This window comes from Saccopteryx bilineata, chromosome 4, assembly GCF_036850765.1.
Source record: "Saccopteryx bilineata isolate mSacBil1 chromosome 4, mSacBil1_pri_phased_curated, whole genome shotgun sequence".
Lineage (NCBI taxonomy): Eukaryota > Metazoa > Chordata > Mammalia > Chiroptera > Emballonuridae > Saccopteryx > Saccopteryx bilineata.
Window position 1 is genome coordinate 280,423,292 of NC_089493.1, and position 13,169 is coordinate 280,436,460.

The window sequence follows — 13,169 nt, forward strand, 5'->3', positions numbered from 1 at the left end:
TGCACCACTGAACTCTCTATTACAAAATACAAATTTTCACCTAGCAATAGACATGAGCAATTAATCATGTATAGTGTAGTGTAAGTCGGCTTGCCAACACCAATCACAGCTCTTTCAAAACAACTTGTGTAAGCCCCCTGGAAGCCCCTCCTTTCTTTCCCCCTTCAGAACATGTATTTAAATTTTTGTCTTCAGAATTTTGATTTCTAAAAGACCCCCAAATAAAGCTTTTGCCTGCCTTACAGTTCTTGATCAAAATTGGCATTAGCCTTCTCTAGATTTGGGTGGAAAGGATGTTTGAAAAATATTCATTGAATCATCTACTAAATGACATCACATAGCTCATGCCACCGAATGAGCTAGGTAATTCTCTGAGGTAGACCTTATGCCACTAATAAAGCAAGAACCTTAATGGCAAGATTAATAACAGTAGCAATTGTGTATTGATTCTTACTATGTGCCAAGTGGTAGGAATTCAAAGTAATGAGATCCATACAATATAATACAATATTATATTTAGTTTCAGGTGTCTAACATAGTGCTTAACATTTATATAGCTTACAAAGTGATCACCCCAATAAGTCTGGTATCCATCTGACACCATACATTGTTATTACAATATTATTGAGTAGATTTTCTTTCTTTTTGTGTATGTGTGTGTGTGTGTGTGACAGAGACAGAGAGAGACAGAGAGAGGGACAGATAGGGACAGAAAGACAGAAAGGGGGAGAGATGCGAAGCCTCAGTTCTTCATTGTAGCACTTTACTTTCTGATTGATAGTTTTCTCATATGTGCCTTGACTAGGGGGCTACAGCAGAGCTAGTGACCCCTTGCTCAAGCCAGCAATCTTGGGCTCAAGTTGGTGAGCCTTGCTCAAACCAGGTGAGCCCACACTCAAGCTGGTGATGTCGGGGTTTCGAACCTAGGTCCTTCCGCATCCCAGTCCAATGCTCTGTCCACTGCACCACCACGTGGTCAGGCTTGACTATATTTTTCTATGATATATTTTATATCCCTGTGACTTTATAATGGGCAAATCGTATGTCTTAATCCCTTCCCCCTTTTCATCCATTCCTCTAACCCCACTCCCATTTGGAAAGCATCAAAATGTTCTCTGTATTAGTTTATTTCTGTTTCTTTGTTTATTTTATTTTTTAGATTCCATATATAAGTGAAACCATATGGTATTTGTTTTTCTCTGTCTCACTTATTTCACTTAATATGTTACTTTCTAGGTCCATCCATGTTGTTGCAAATGGTAGAATTTCTCTCTTTTTTATGGCTGAATAATATTATATTTTGCATATGTACCACCTCTTCTTTATCTATGCATCCAACGGTGGATACTTAGGTTGCTTCCATATCTTGGCTATTGTAAATAATGCTGCAATGAACATAGGGTAGCATGTCTTTTCTAATTAGTGTTTTGGATCTCTGGGTAAATACCCAGAAATGGAATTGCTGGATTTTAAAGTAGTTCTAGTTTTAAGATTTTTGGGGAACTACCATACTGTCTTCCATAGTGGTTGCAGCAATTTACATTTCCACCAACATTGCAGAAGGGTTCCCTTTTCTCTACATCCTCTCCAACAGTTACTGTTTGTTTGTTTGTTTATTCATACAAGAATTTTAAAAAAATCAAATCACAAGAAAGCTGGCTTGGCTTCTCTCTTAGCCTCTGGATTATCAAGTGTCTGCCTGTCAGTCTGGCCCATCCTGTCTCTTTATAACAGACACCATTTCTGCTCTTCTAGGTCTCTGCTATGTCCCCTTCTGCGGTTTGCAGGGAGTGTGAACATGCTTCAGAGTCTGGCCCATGATCCATCCAGACTCCATATGGAGGGCAGGGCTCCCAGGGCAGAGAGGAGAAGGAGGGGCAGATCCTGCCCAGGCGGCCCTCACCATTGGACAGGACATCAGATGGCATCTCAAGGGCTCACCGACCCTTCCCCTCCACCCCCACCTCAGGTGGAGGGGGAGCAGCTGTCACCAGAACCTATGTTGGTCAAGGTTTTGGCTCAGCACAGGGCGAATATCAGCGGTGAACCTGAGGGCACCCAGCATCAGGAGCCAGTTTGTCTGGATAACTCCTATAAGCCCCTGGGAAGTTATCCAGGATCACACTTCTGGGAAGGTCACAGTGGACCACAGAGAGGTCCTTGACGTGACTGCCCAGTTCCAAAGTGCAGTGCTGGAAGGCAGGGCGAGCTCTTCCTACTGCCTCCTCTTGACAACGCTTCTGCTGTTGTCCCATTTGTCTGCCGCAGCGGAGCCATAAATCTCCATGCTTGCGGTGATCACTGCCAGTTTGTACCACTGGCTCACTACTTATAAGAAGAAATACATACATGGCCTCTTATGTTTGTTTATCACCACCTTGAGGATGAAGTCAGGAGGCGTGCCAGGTCACTGTGGGCCTTGGAACCCCATCATGGGTGGGTGTAAATCAGTGTCTTACCCAGGTCTAGCACCAGGATCTTCCTTATCAGCTGGCCTAGCTGATTCCAGGACACAGGAGATAAGGGGAAGATATCATGTTGAACAGTTTGGTACCAGATTGTTCTGTCGATTTGCCTCTGCAGAAGGTAAATGAAGAAGCTCCACAGCATGACGGTGGAGGCCACGAACGTGTGCAGCCCCAGCAGACACTGTGTCCACATCATCTCTATAGCCCTGTCACAGCCAGCCCTGAGGGCCCTTGCAGCCCAGCTTGGCCCCGCAGCCAGAAGGGGGGGTGGGGATCCCAAATGGCAAGAGAGGCTGCAGAGCCGGGCATGGAGCAGGTGGCTTGAGTGGCAACAGTGGGGAATTAGGAAATAAACACAGAGAGAAAAAGAATGGGATCAGAGGTCTCTGCAGGCTGATGGCATGCAAGAGCAAAGAGAAACCCCTGGTTTGCTTTATTAAACGGTACAGAGCGGTTTGCAAAACAAGCAAGTCTCTGATACAAAGTCACATATCTGAGGCATAAACAGGAATCCTCCCAAAATATAAACAAGAATTCTCTTAAGGCATAAACAGGAACCCCCCCCCCCCCCCACCATGCATAACATTTCAACCAACAGTTGAATAAACAAAGGGTGAGAAGTAGGGCATGTAAATTGCCTCTAGCAACTTAATCAAGCGAGGTGGGGGGATGGGCAGCAAGGACCCTATCAGCTTACTGCCAGTCCCCCACACCTCTGTCCCCCCATGTAAAGCCAGAAGCCAAGGCCAGGGCCACTATCACAGCAGCCTGGCCCATGCAGGTTCGCATTGAATTTGGACAGTCGGTAAAGAAACAATGGAGCCAAAAACTGATGGGCCATAGTCTTTAATCTAGCTTGCACCTGGCGGGCAAGTAAAACACTCACTGGGCTCCAAGACCCACTCACATTCAGTGCTCACAAAGCTACTTACTTATCCGAGTTTCCTAGAATCAAAGGTCTCTAGCTCACCAGCCTTATTCTCCTCAGTTCCCTATCTCCTTCCTTATCCCAGATACAAACTCTGCCAAACTGGCATCTCACTCAGCACTCCGCCATCTTGGCTGCTTCTCCTGGCCTCCTCCACGTGGCCTCCTTCTGCTCTCTGCTCTGCTCTCTCCTCTAATGATAATCTCAGGAACCAAGAGCCAAGTCCCGTTCTGCCCCCATTTTATAGTGTAGCTTCACAACCTTTAATCCAATATACAAAATAGGGTAGTCTCTAATACAAAGTCACTTCTCTGAGGCATGATTGGATTGTACCACCCTACAGCAAAAAGGGTAGGAAAGGCTTAATCCCAAAACCAAGCCCCAGGCTACAAGGATTCTGCCTGCCTTTAGCCCACCCCAACACACATTAATATCACCTGGGCAACGGCCTCTTTAACAAAGTGAGCATAATACATTTTATCTGCCCAATACCCCAAAATCTAAATTTCAAGGATTCTGTCAGCTCCCAGCCTGTTTCCCACAGGATTGAGTCCCTTTAACTAAGTAGTGCCAGAATTGAATTATTGAATACACAGTTGGTGTCAGAGAGTTGGCTGGTGAAAGAATCTTGCACAAGTGCAATAGGGAATTGAGTTGTGAGATGGAAAGTTCGATTGGCCAAGAGAGATCAAAAGGAGTGGAAACTTAAAGGGCAATCAGTGAGTTACTGTTCCACTCAAGAATGTGAAAGGAGGGTATTACAGGGATAAGAAGCAGCATAGGCAATACCTGTAGACAGTGCTGTTACTATTAATAACAATTGCAACATAACAACAAGCAGCTTCATTTATCACTTATTATGTTCCAGGTAATGAAATTAATGAATTATAGGCAGTATCTTTCTTAGTCTCCAAAGGTACCCTATGAAGTTTATATTTATTACCTGGGTGTTTCAGATGGGAAAGTTAAATCTCAAAGAAGTTAAATATATTAGCTAGTAAGTAAGTGGCACTACTGTTATTTGACTCCATAATGGTAAGGACAGTAGTTTTGGAGTCAGATAGACATTTATTTCCTGGTGCTTCAAGCATCTTGGAAACATCTGAACCTTACTTACTCAGTTCTCAGTTTCCACTATTACAGCCGCCTAGCCCATGCAGGTTCGCGTAGGATTTGGATGGTCGGTAAAGAAACAACGGAGCCAAAAACTGGTGGGCCATCATCTATAATCCTAGCTTGCACCCAACAGGCAAGTAGAAACACACACTGGGCTCCAGAACCCACTCATTCAGTGCTCACAAGGCTACTGACCGATCCGAGTTTCCTAGAATCAAAGGTTTCTAGCTCACCAGACTTAATCACCTCTGTTCCCCATCTCCTTCCTTCTCCCTGCACAAACTCTACACAAACTGACTTCTCCTTCAGCACTCCACCATCTTGGCTGCTTCTCCTGGCCTCCTCCACGTGGTCTTTCTCTGCTTTCCTCTCTAATGTTAATCTCAGGAACCAAGAGAGAGCAAGCTCCCAGTCTGCCCCACTTTATAGTGTAGAAATCCAAACCTTTAATCCAATATACAAACAAGGAAGTCTCTAGTACAAAGTCACTTATCTGAGGCATAATGGGATTCCTCATGAGAGTGCACCACCCCACATCATGCAATCAGTCAAGGGTGTGGGGAAAAGCTTAGTCTTAAAACTAAGCCTTAGGCTATAACCACCCTATCTGCTTACAGCCTGTCCCCCACACCCAATGTGAACTATAAGTGAGCAAACATATATCATATTTAAAAACTTATTTGACCAACAGTCAGCAATTGCTGAATAACAAGCAGCAACAAAGTCTCAGTAGTTACAGCAGTAAATATTTATTTCTCAGGCATCTGCAATTTTGGCTGGTGTTGGAAAGCTTAGCAGCTTTGCTTCACGCTCTGAATCTGGTCTATCTGGATCTGGCTCCTTGCTGAGTTTTGGGCTTAGGTCTGCTTAATGTGTGTTCATTCTGGGGCTTAAGCTGACGTGGCAACAACTTGCTACCAATGAGAAGCCCTCTGAGGTGATGGCAGAACTGCAAGAGGTGAACTTGTTAGCACAGATAACTAGATATTAATAAAGGAAGGGAGCAAAGGGAATGAGACATTATAAGCATAAACTGTGAAGCAGAATCAGATACTGGGCCTGCATTGCTAGGAGGTTGCAGCATTCATAGGCTCCCCAGGGGATCCTAGCATTGCCCCACCAAAGAGATTAACACTCCTCCCTTCCCCCATGTAGGGAGGAAGGATTGCCCCAGAAAACAGCCCGCCCTCTGGTACAGGTACCGATTAGGGGTTGGTGGGGAGGGGAGAAGGGAGAGGTCCCTCTGCTGGCCACGTGCACAGTAAAAACCAGATGACACAGCAGGACTTTTGGATATGCACAACAGAAGTCAAGATGGCATGGGGGAGGTGCTTCTGTTTTGAGGCTTGTGCAGTAAGAACTAAGATGGTTACCATAAGGAGCAGAACCTAGCCTGGGGAAAGGATCAGATTGGATAAGGGATGTGACAACCCAGAAGATATAGGAAATGGATTGGTTAGGGGAAGGGCCCAAAGCCAGCCTGCAAAGAATTGGGAAATTGATTGTTTAGTTTGAAGAAGATCCTGGTCCTTACCAAGCCCAAGATAATTTAATTTTAGCTAACAAAGCGCTCTCTCTCTCTCTCTCTCTCTCTCTCTCTCTCGATCGCTGGGTAACACACTGTTGGGCAGATAAAATGTATTATGCTCACTTTGTTAAAGAGGCCGTTGCCCAGGTGATATTAATGTGTGTTGAGAATTGTAGCATGAGGCTTGGTTTTGGGATTAAGCCTTTCCCACCCTTTTTGATGAGGGGTGGTACAATCCAATCATGCCTCAGAGAAGTGACTTTGTATTAGATACTTCCCTATTTTGTATATTGGATTAGAGGTTGTGAAGCTACACTATAAAATAGGGGTAGAACGGGAACTTGGCTCTTGGTTCCTGAGATTAGCAAGAGAGAGCAGAGGAGAACAGAGAAAGGCCACGTGGAGGAGGCCAGGAGAAGCAGCCAAGATGGCGGAGTGCTGAGTGAGATGCCAGTTTATGTAGACTTTGTATCTGGGATAAGGAAGGAAATGGGGAACTGAGGAGAATAAGTCTGGTGAGCTAGAAACCTTTGATTCTAGGAAACTCGGATAAGTCAGTGGCTTTGTGAGCACTGAGTGTGACTGGGTTTTGGAGCCCAGTGTGTATTTTTACTTGCCCGCCGGGTGCAAGCTAGATTAAAGACTATGGCCCACCAGTTTTTGGCTCCATGGTTTCTTTACCGACTGTCCGAATCCAATGCGAACCTGCATGAGCCAGGCTGCTATGATGGTAGCTCTGGCCGTGCCTCCTGGCTTTACACACACACTTACCCACCTCATTCACACATTCTCTCTCCACAGCAGCCATGTGAATCTAGCAGCCACCTGGGGCCCACACAGACCACGTGAGCTCCAAGCACAGGCCTGGGCACAGTGGGAACACAGACTAAGCTATCAGGATGAGGACGGGGACTGAACTGGACTGAACCAATGGCACAGAATTTAAGGACACTGGCTTTTCTCAGGGCTTAATGAAGACAAGGCTGGACTCCTTTCACAGTGCACTGGAGCTCACCTGGGACAGTCCTTTGATTTTTCTTCTTTAATAAACCTTACCACTAAACCCTCTCCTCCCATCTGTGGGTCCATGGAAGGCTTTCCTTATGTTCTGTGAAAGGGCCTCATTCCATTGGCAACAAACCCAACTGTATAAATTCCTTTCAAATTTTCTAATGTGTTTTTTCAATACCACCAAGAAGTTCTCCAGATCTCAAGTTCTCAGTGAACACTGACTTAACTCAATTCTGACACTTATCTTTCTTGAAATAGCACTGGATCCTACACATTAAGGGTTCATTCCAACAGCACTTCTCCCCCACCCCAGTCATAGCACAGGTTGTAACCTGTGCTTGCTGGCTGTTCTAATTGACTGACCAACCAGTAGAGACCACGACCCTGACCATGACCCCTAACTTCCTTAGTCACCATTATTAGTGATATTTTTCCTATACAACCTATAGCCCAGAAGCCATCAGAGAAGCTGATATTTGAGCATTAGCTAACCCATCCCTGGGTATGGGCTTCTTAAAAATAAACCCTAACTTTCTTTGCTGCAAACTAGTGTTTCTGTCTTATTGGGCTTTGATTCATGCAGGCAAATGGACTTTTTTTTGTTGTTGTTGTTGTATTTTTCTGAAGTTGGAAACAGAAAGGCAGTCAGACAGACTCCCGCATGCACCCGACCGGGATCCACCCGGCATGCCCACCAGGGGGCGATGCTCTGCCCATCTGGGGCGCTGCTTTGTTGTGACCAGAGCCATTCTAGCACCTGAGGCAGAGGCCATGGAGCCATCCTCAGCACCCAGGCCAACTTTGCTCCAGTGGAGCCTTGGCTGCGGGAGGGGAAGAGAGAGACAGAGAGGAAGGAGAGGGGGAGGGGTGGAGAAGCAGATGGGCGCTTCTCCTGTGTGTCCTGGCCGGGAATCGAACCCGGGACTCCTGCACGCCAAGCTGATGCTCTACCACTGAGCCAACTGGCCAGGGCCCGGACTCTTTAATCCAGTAACAATTTCTCTTGAAGTCTCTTGGTGGTGTGGAGCTTCAGAACAGTCCTCCCAAGGTGTGCCTCAGGGGTATATGGTTGTCTTTAATTAAAGGCAATTTCAGCTTCAGGCTGAAGTGAAACTTTTGCCCTTCCCTTTAACTACTTAGAACAAGGATAGTCAACCTTTTTATACCTACCGCCCACTTTTGTATCTCTGTTAGTAGTAAAATTTTCTAACCGCCCACCAGTTCTACAGTAATGGTGATTTATAAAGTAGGGAAGTAACTTTACTTTATAAAATTTATAAAGCAGAGTTACAGCAAGTTAAAGCATATAATAATAATTACTTACCAAGTATTGATACTTTATGTCAGATTTTCGCTAAGTTTGGCAGAATAAATCTTTATAAAACAACTTACTATAGTTAAATATATCTTTTTATTTATAGTTTGGTTGCTCTGCTACCACCCACCATGAAAGCTGGAACGCCCACTAATGGGCGGTAGGGACCAGGTTGACTACCACTGACTTAGAAGAACTTGAATCAAGGACCTTGCTCATAATAAGAGAGTATCAGAAATAATGTCTTTTGACCTATTTGCAAAGGCAGGGCAAACTTCTGTTTACTAAGAGACTTCTGTCTCTCTTCCTCCTATCATCTTTCAATGACTATTTAAAGCCACAAAGTGCATTACCTCACCCCTAGCTCAGGGTGTCTTATATATCTCAATCTCCCTGTGAGGACTAAAAAAATATGAATACTTTTCCTCCCACTTTCTAATTTCTTCTAGCTTGGCTAATAACCACATTAACAGAGACAGATTAACAGGAGAAAATCAAAATTTAATACATGCGCAAGGGGAATTCTCACAGGCATGAGAAGTCCATGGAAATTCCAGCCAGTGCAGCAACACTGGGTATATAAGACATTTTTGGACAAAGGAGAAGGAGGGTGGGAACAGGATATTGGAAATCAGAAGTGAGAATGGGGGATTTACAGAGACTTGAGAGAAAGTAGAATACACAGAGGAACATCCTTGCTAGGTAACTCACAAACAATGGACACAGGATTTCTAGCTAATAGGCACGGGCCTGAAGTCTTCTTGTTATTATACTTAATTCAAATTAGGCCAAGGAAACATCCTACAATCTCCTTTCTGAAGTAGGTTTCTCTGTCTAAATCTCTTGGGCAGGAAAAGGTTTTTTTTGGTTGTTGTTTGTTTCTTAATAAACAGTTTAAAATCAATATTCCAAAATGGCAGCTTCAGGGTGGCAAAACTTTGGCCCTTTCACTCCTTTCTGTCCCTGAACCTCTTGTGCATGTGGGATCTCTGACTCTCTCATGTATGCGGGATTTCCATACATATGTATATATTAAAGTTGGTTATTTTCTCTTGCTAAGCTGTCTTATGTCTATTTGATTAGTAGACCAGCCAGAAGAACCTTACAGAGAAAAGTTTGTTCCTCCGACAGAGTGTAGAGTGTTACTAGCTGAGACATCCTAGCTAATGTAGTTGTTAATATCTCTGTGCCTGATCAGGTGGTGGTGTAGTGGATAAAGCATTGACCTGGGATGTTGAGGACCCAGGTTCGTAACCCCCAGGTTGCCAGCTTGGGCAAAGTCTCACCAGCTTGAGTGCAGGCTTTCAGCATGGGATCATAAACATGACCCCAAGGTTTCTGGCTTTGAGCCCAAAGGTCACTGGCTTGGGCAAGGGGTCACTGGCTCAGCTAGAGCCCCTAGTCAAGGCACATATGAGAAGCAATCAATGAACAACTAAAGTCCCGCAACTATGAGTTGATTCTTCTCATCTCTCTGCCTTTCTGTCTGCCTGTCTCCCTCTCTCTCTTACTAAAAAAAATTATATATGATATATATATATTTCTAGAAGCTTTATTTAATTGGCTAGATTGATTGATCTAGGTATCATCATACTTAATGCCAATGACTATACTGTAAGCCAAAGATAGAAGGCAAAAATTAGACATAAAAGGGGTTTCCCCCCAATAAGTCTATCTATACATTATCCATCCATCCATCCATCCATCCAACCATCCATAAAATAATTTTGAACAGTTATTATACACCAGGTACTGGATATAAGGGCTGGATCTTTATTGTCTTCAATTTTCAAAATTTCAATGATTCAAAGTTGATTCCCCAGACCCTGGGATGGTCTGCCGCTTCTACTTAGTATACGACCCTAGAAATACCCCTTTACAAGAAACCTAAATATCTTTCTTCATTATCTTTTGGCTTTGTCAGGACACTTTGGGATGAAAAAGACTAAGCAACAAAGTAAAGATGGCCAGGGAAGAGCTGGCCTCAGGGGCTGGAAATGTTTTTATCCCCTTGTTGGGCAAACAAGTGTGTTAGGCTTGCTCGCTTGTACTTTGCCTAATTGGTGCATGAGCATGGGGCAGCACCACGTGTGTATAGTCTATGTAAGGCTGTGGGTGCTTGCCCTCAGTGTGGCAGACTGTAGATTGCAGATTGCCTGCCACCATTGGGAGGGGCCGTTATTTTGCTATTGTTTGCAGGAGAAGGGGTCCCTACTACACTTGCTGGTCTGCTGGTACGAGATTCTAATAAATGGAACGGCCCACCATTTTCCGGCTCCACAGTTCCTTTCCCGTCTGCCGAAATCCAACGTGAACCTGCGTGGCCACGGTCACGGCCACTAGCCTTACACCCCCCTTAGACACCAATTTGATAAAAGGGACATTTTGAATACATATATTTGGATCAGAGTCCTAGCAACACAGATGACATGTCAATAAGAAAACATTATTTAAAGTGAATGCTATTAAGCCAATGTAATTCCATGATCAATGATCTTATGGGTCAATTAAACTATTCTAATTTTTCTTGAGTCATTTCATTTTTTATTTTGCTGAAGTTGGTGACATAAGAATCAATTGTTCTCCATTTAAGTTTTGGAACAAATTTTATTTAACCTATTATTTTTTCCTATTGCATATACTGATTATAATTTACTATTGATTTTATAGTATATGAATTTACTATTGATTTACTATTTTTTCCAACTCCTATTTTCTTGGGATAAGTTTAGCAAAGATACATATTTTGTGGAGAAAATTTGATTCTTCTGTCAACTTTTAAAAATTGATTGATTTTAGAGAGATAGGAAGGGAGAGAGAGAGAGAGAAACATTGATCTGCTATTCCACTCATTTATGCATTCACTGGTTGATTCTTGTATGTGCTATGCCTGGGGATTGAACCTGTAACCCAGAAAATCAGGATGTCATTCTAATCAATGGAGCTACCTGGTCAGGTTTTTTTTTTTTGTTTGTTTGTTTGTTTGTTTTTTACAGAGACAGAGAGAGTCAGAGAGAGGGATAGACAGGAACAGACAGACAGAAAGGGAGAGAGATGAGAAGCATCAATCATCAGTTTTTCGTTGCGCATTGTGACACCTTAGTTGTTCATTGATTGCTTTCTCATATGTGCCTTGACTGCGGGCCTTCAGCAGACCGAGTAACCCCTTGCTTGAGCCAGAGACGTTGGGTCCAACCTGGTAAGCTTTTGCTCAAACCAGATGAGCCCACACTCAAGCTGGCGACCTCGGGGTCTCGAACCTAGGTCCTTGGCATCCCAGTTCGATGCTCTATCCACTGTGCCACCGCCTGGTCAGGCCTGGTCAGGTTTTTTAGGGTTTTTTGTTGTTGTTGTCAAATTTTAACCACAAGTAAATTTGGTCCTCTGTGATATTTAGTTTTTTTGCAGTGTAATTTGCATTGATAAGTTATAGCTCTAATATTCATTTTTAATTGAATAACAGAATAGTAGTTTGAATTTATTTCTTAGTTACTTCATGAGAAAATTGTAAGATATTTTGTAAGGCAGAGAGATAGAAATGGAGGAAGAAGGGAGCTGAGAAGGAAAGATTGTCCTCTACCCTTCGATGTTCTTTTGACTGGGCTAATAATTAAATTGAAATGAGACAGATTAACAGGAGAAAATCACCAAATTTAATTACAAATGTCTATATGGGAACCCCATACACATGTGCGGTTCAAAGACAGAGAGGTAGAATGAAGTTAATATGGCATTGAGCTAAGGCATGAGGTCAATCTTCAGAGAGGAGGATAATAAGAGCAGATGTTCAATAACTAAAAGTTTGCCCTGCCCTACAGATAGGTCATAACAAGTTATTTCTTATTACAGGCAAGGCACCAGTTTGAATTCTTTAAGGAAGAGGTAAAAGTTTCTCTTGAGCCGCTGAGTCTAGTTTGCATTTTGCTCAAAATACTGGAATACTCATGCCAGTGTGGCACATCTTGGGGAGGCCTGTTTGTGAGGGAGTGCAGAAAAAACGAAAGGCACAGAGTGGGAGGAGAGATGGGGAGGACGAGTAGAAGACTCCAGAATTCATCTTGTCTCTGATTTAAGGAGCCCTAGTGTTGTAGGATACCAAAGGCTACAGAATTAATATTAATATTTTAGGAAGCTTAAAGATCATTTTATTAATTTGGGCTAGGCATACAGAGAGATTTTGTAAATGATCTCTGTACTTGTGTGATTAGCATAAAGCCAAGATGGCCGATGACATTGTGTTGTAAATGCAGAAAGAGAAAGGAGACTTGAATTCTCTGACCTTCCCCCATACCTATGGGGAAATGGGTGAATAGCTAGCCAGGTGTAGGGGGAGAAAAGATTAAATTAAACCTTTTCTTATACTAATGGACCATTTACAGGCATTTTGTCCCCATGGAAACTACCTCTCCCCTCCTGAAAGCATGTAGTTAATGTATGTATCTCTGGACAAAGGAATAGCAAATGAACACTAGAAATTATAGCAATGTCTTTTAGTATGTAAAGTGACATTGTTACCATTGTGTTGCCTTGTAAGTTTTAATGTGTAGAAGCATCTTTTTATGAATCCTATAGACAGATATTATAAACTTGCTAATGAATTGTGTCCCATTCCCCTCCCTTCATCCTTTCCCCAAACCTGTATAGGTGAAACAAAAGGTATAGGCTTACACCGTGATGTCAGGGTATTTCTCCACACAGTATTTCCCCGCACATATATAATTAACGGTATATAACCAACTTCTAGAATATTAATGACACACACGATTTGGGACTGGGGCCCCGTGTAAGATATATGCGACCGGC

The 13,169-nt window shown here is 43.3% G+C and overlaps 1 pseudogene; it reads right to left on the minus strand.

The window, feature by feature from the left end:
* Positions 1–1,987: 1,987 nt before the first annotated feature.
* LOC136336511 (CTD nuclear envelope phosphatase 1 pseudogene) lies at positions 1,988–2,664 on the minus strand (annotated as a pseudogene).
* Positions 2,665–13,169: the final 10,505 nt, after the last annotated feature.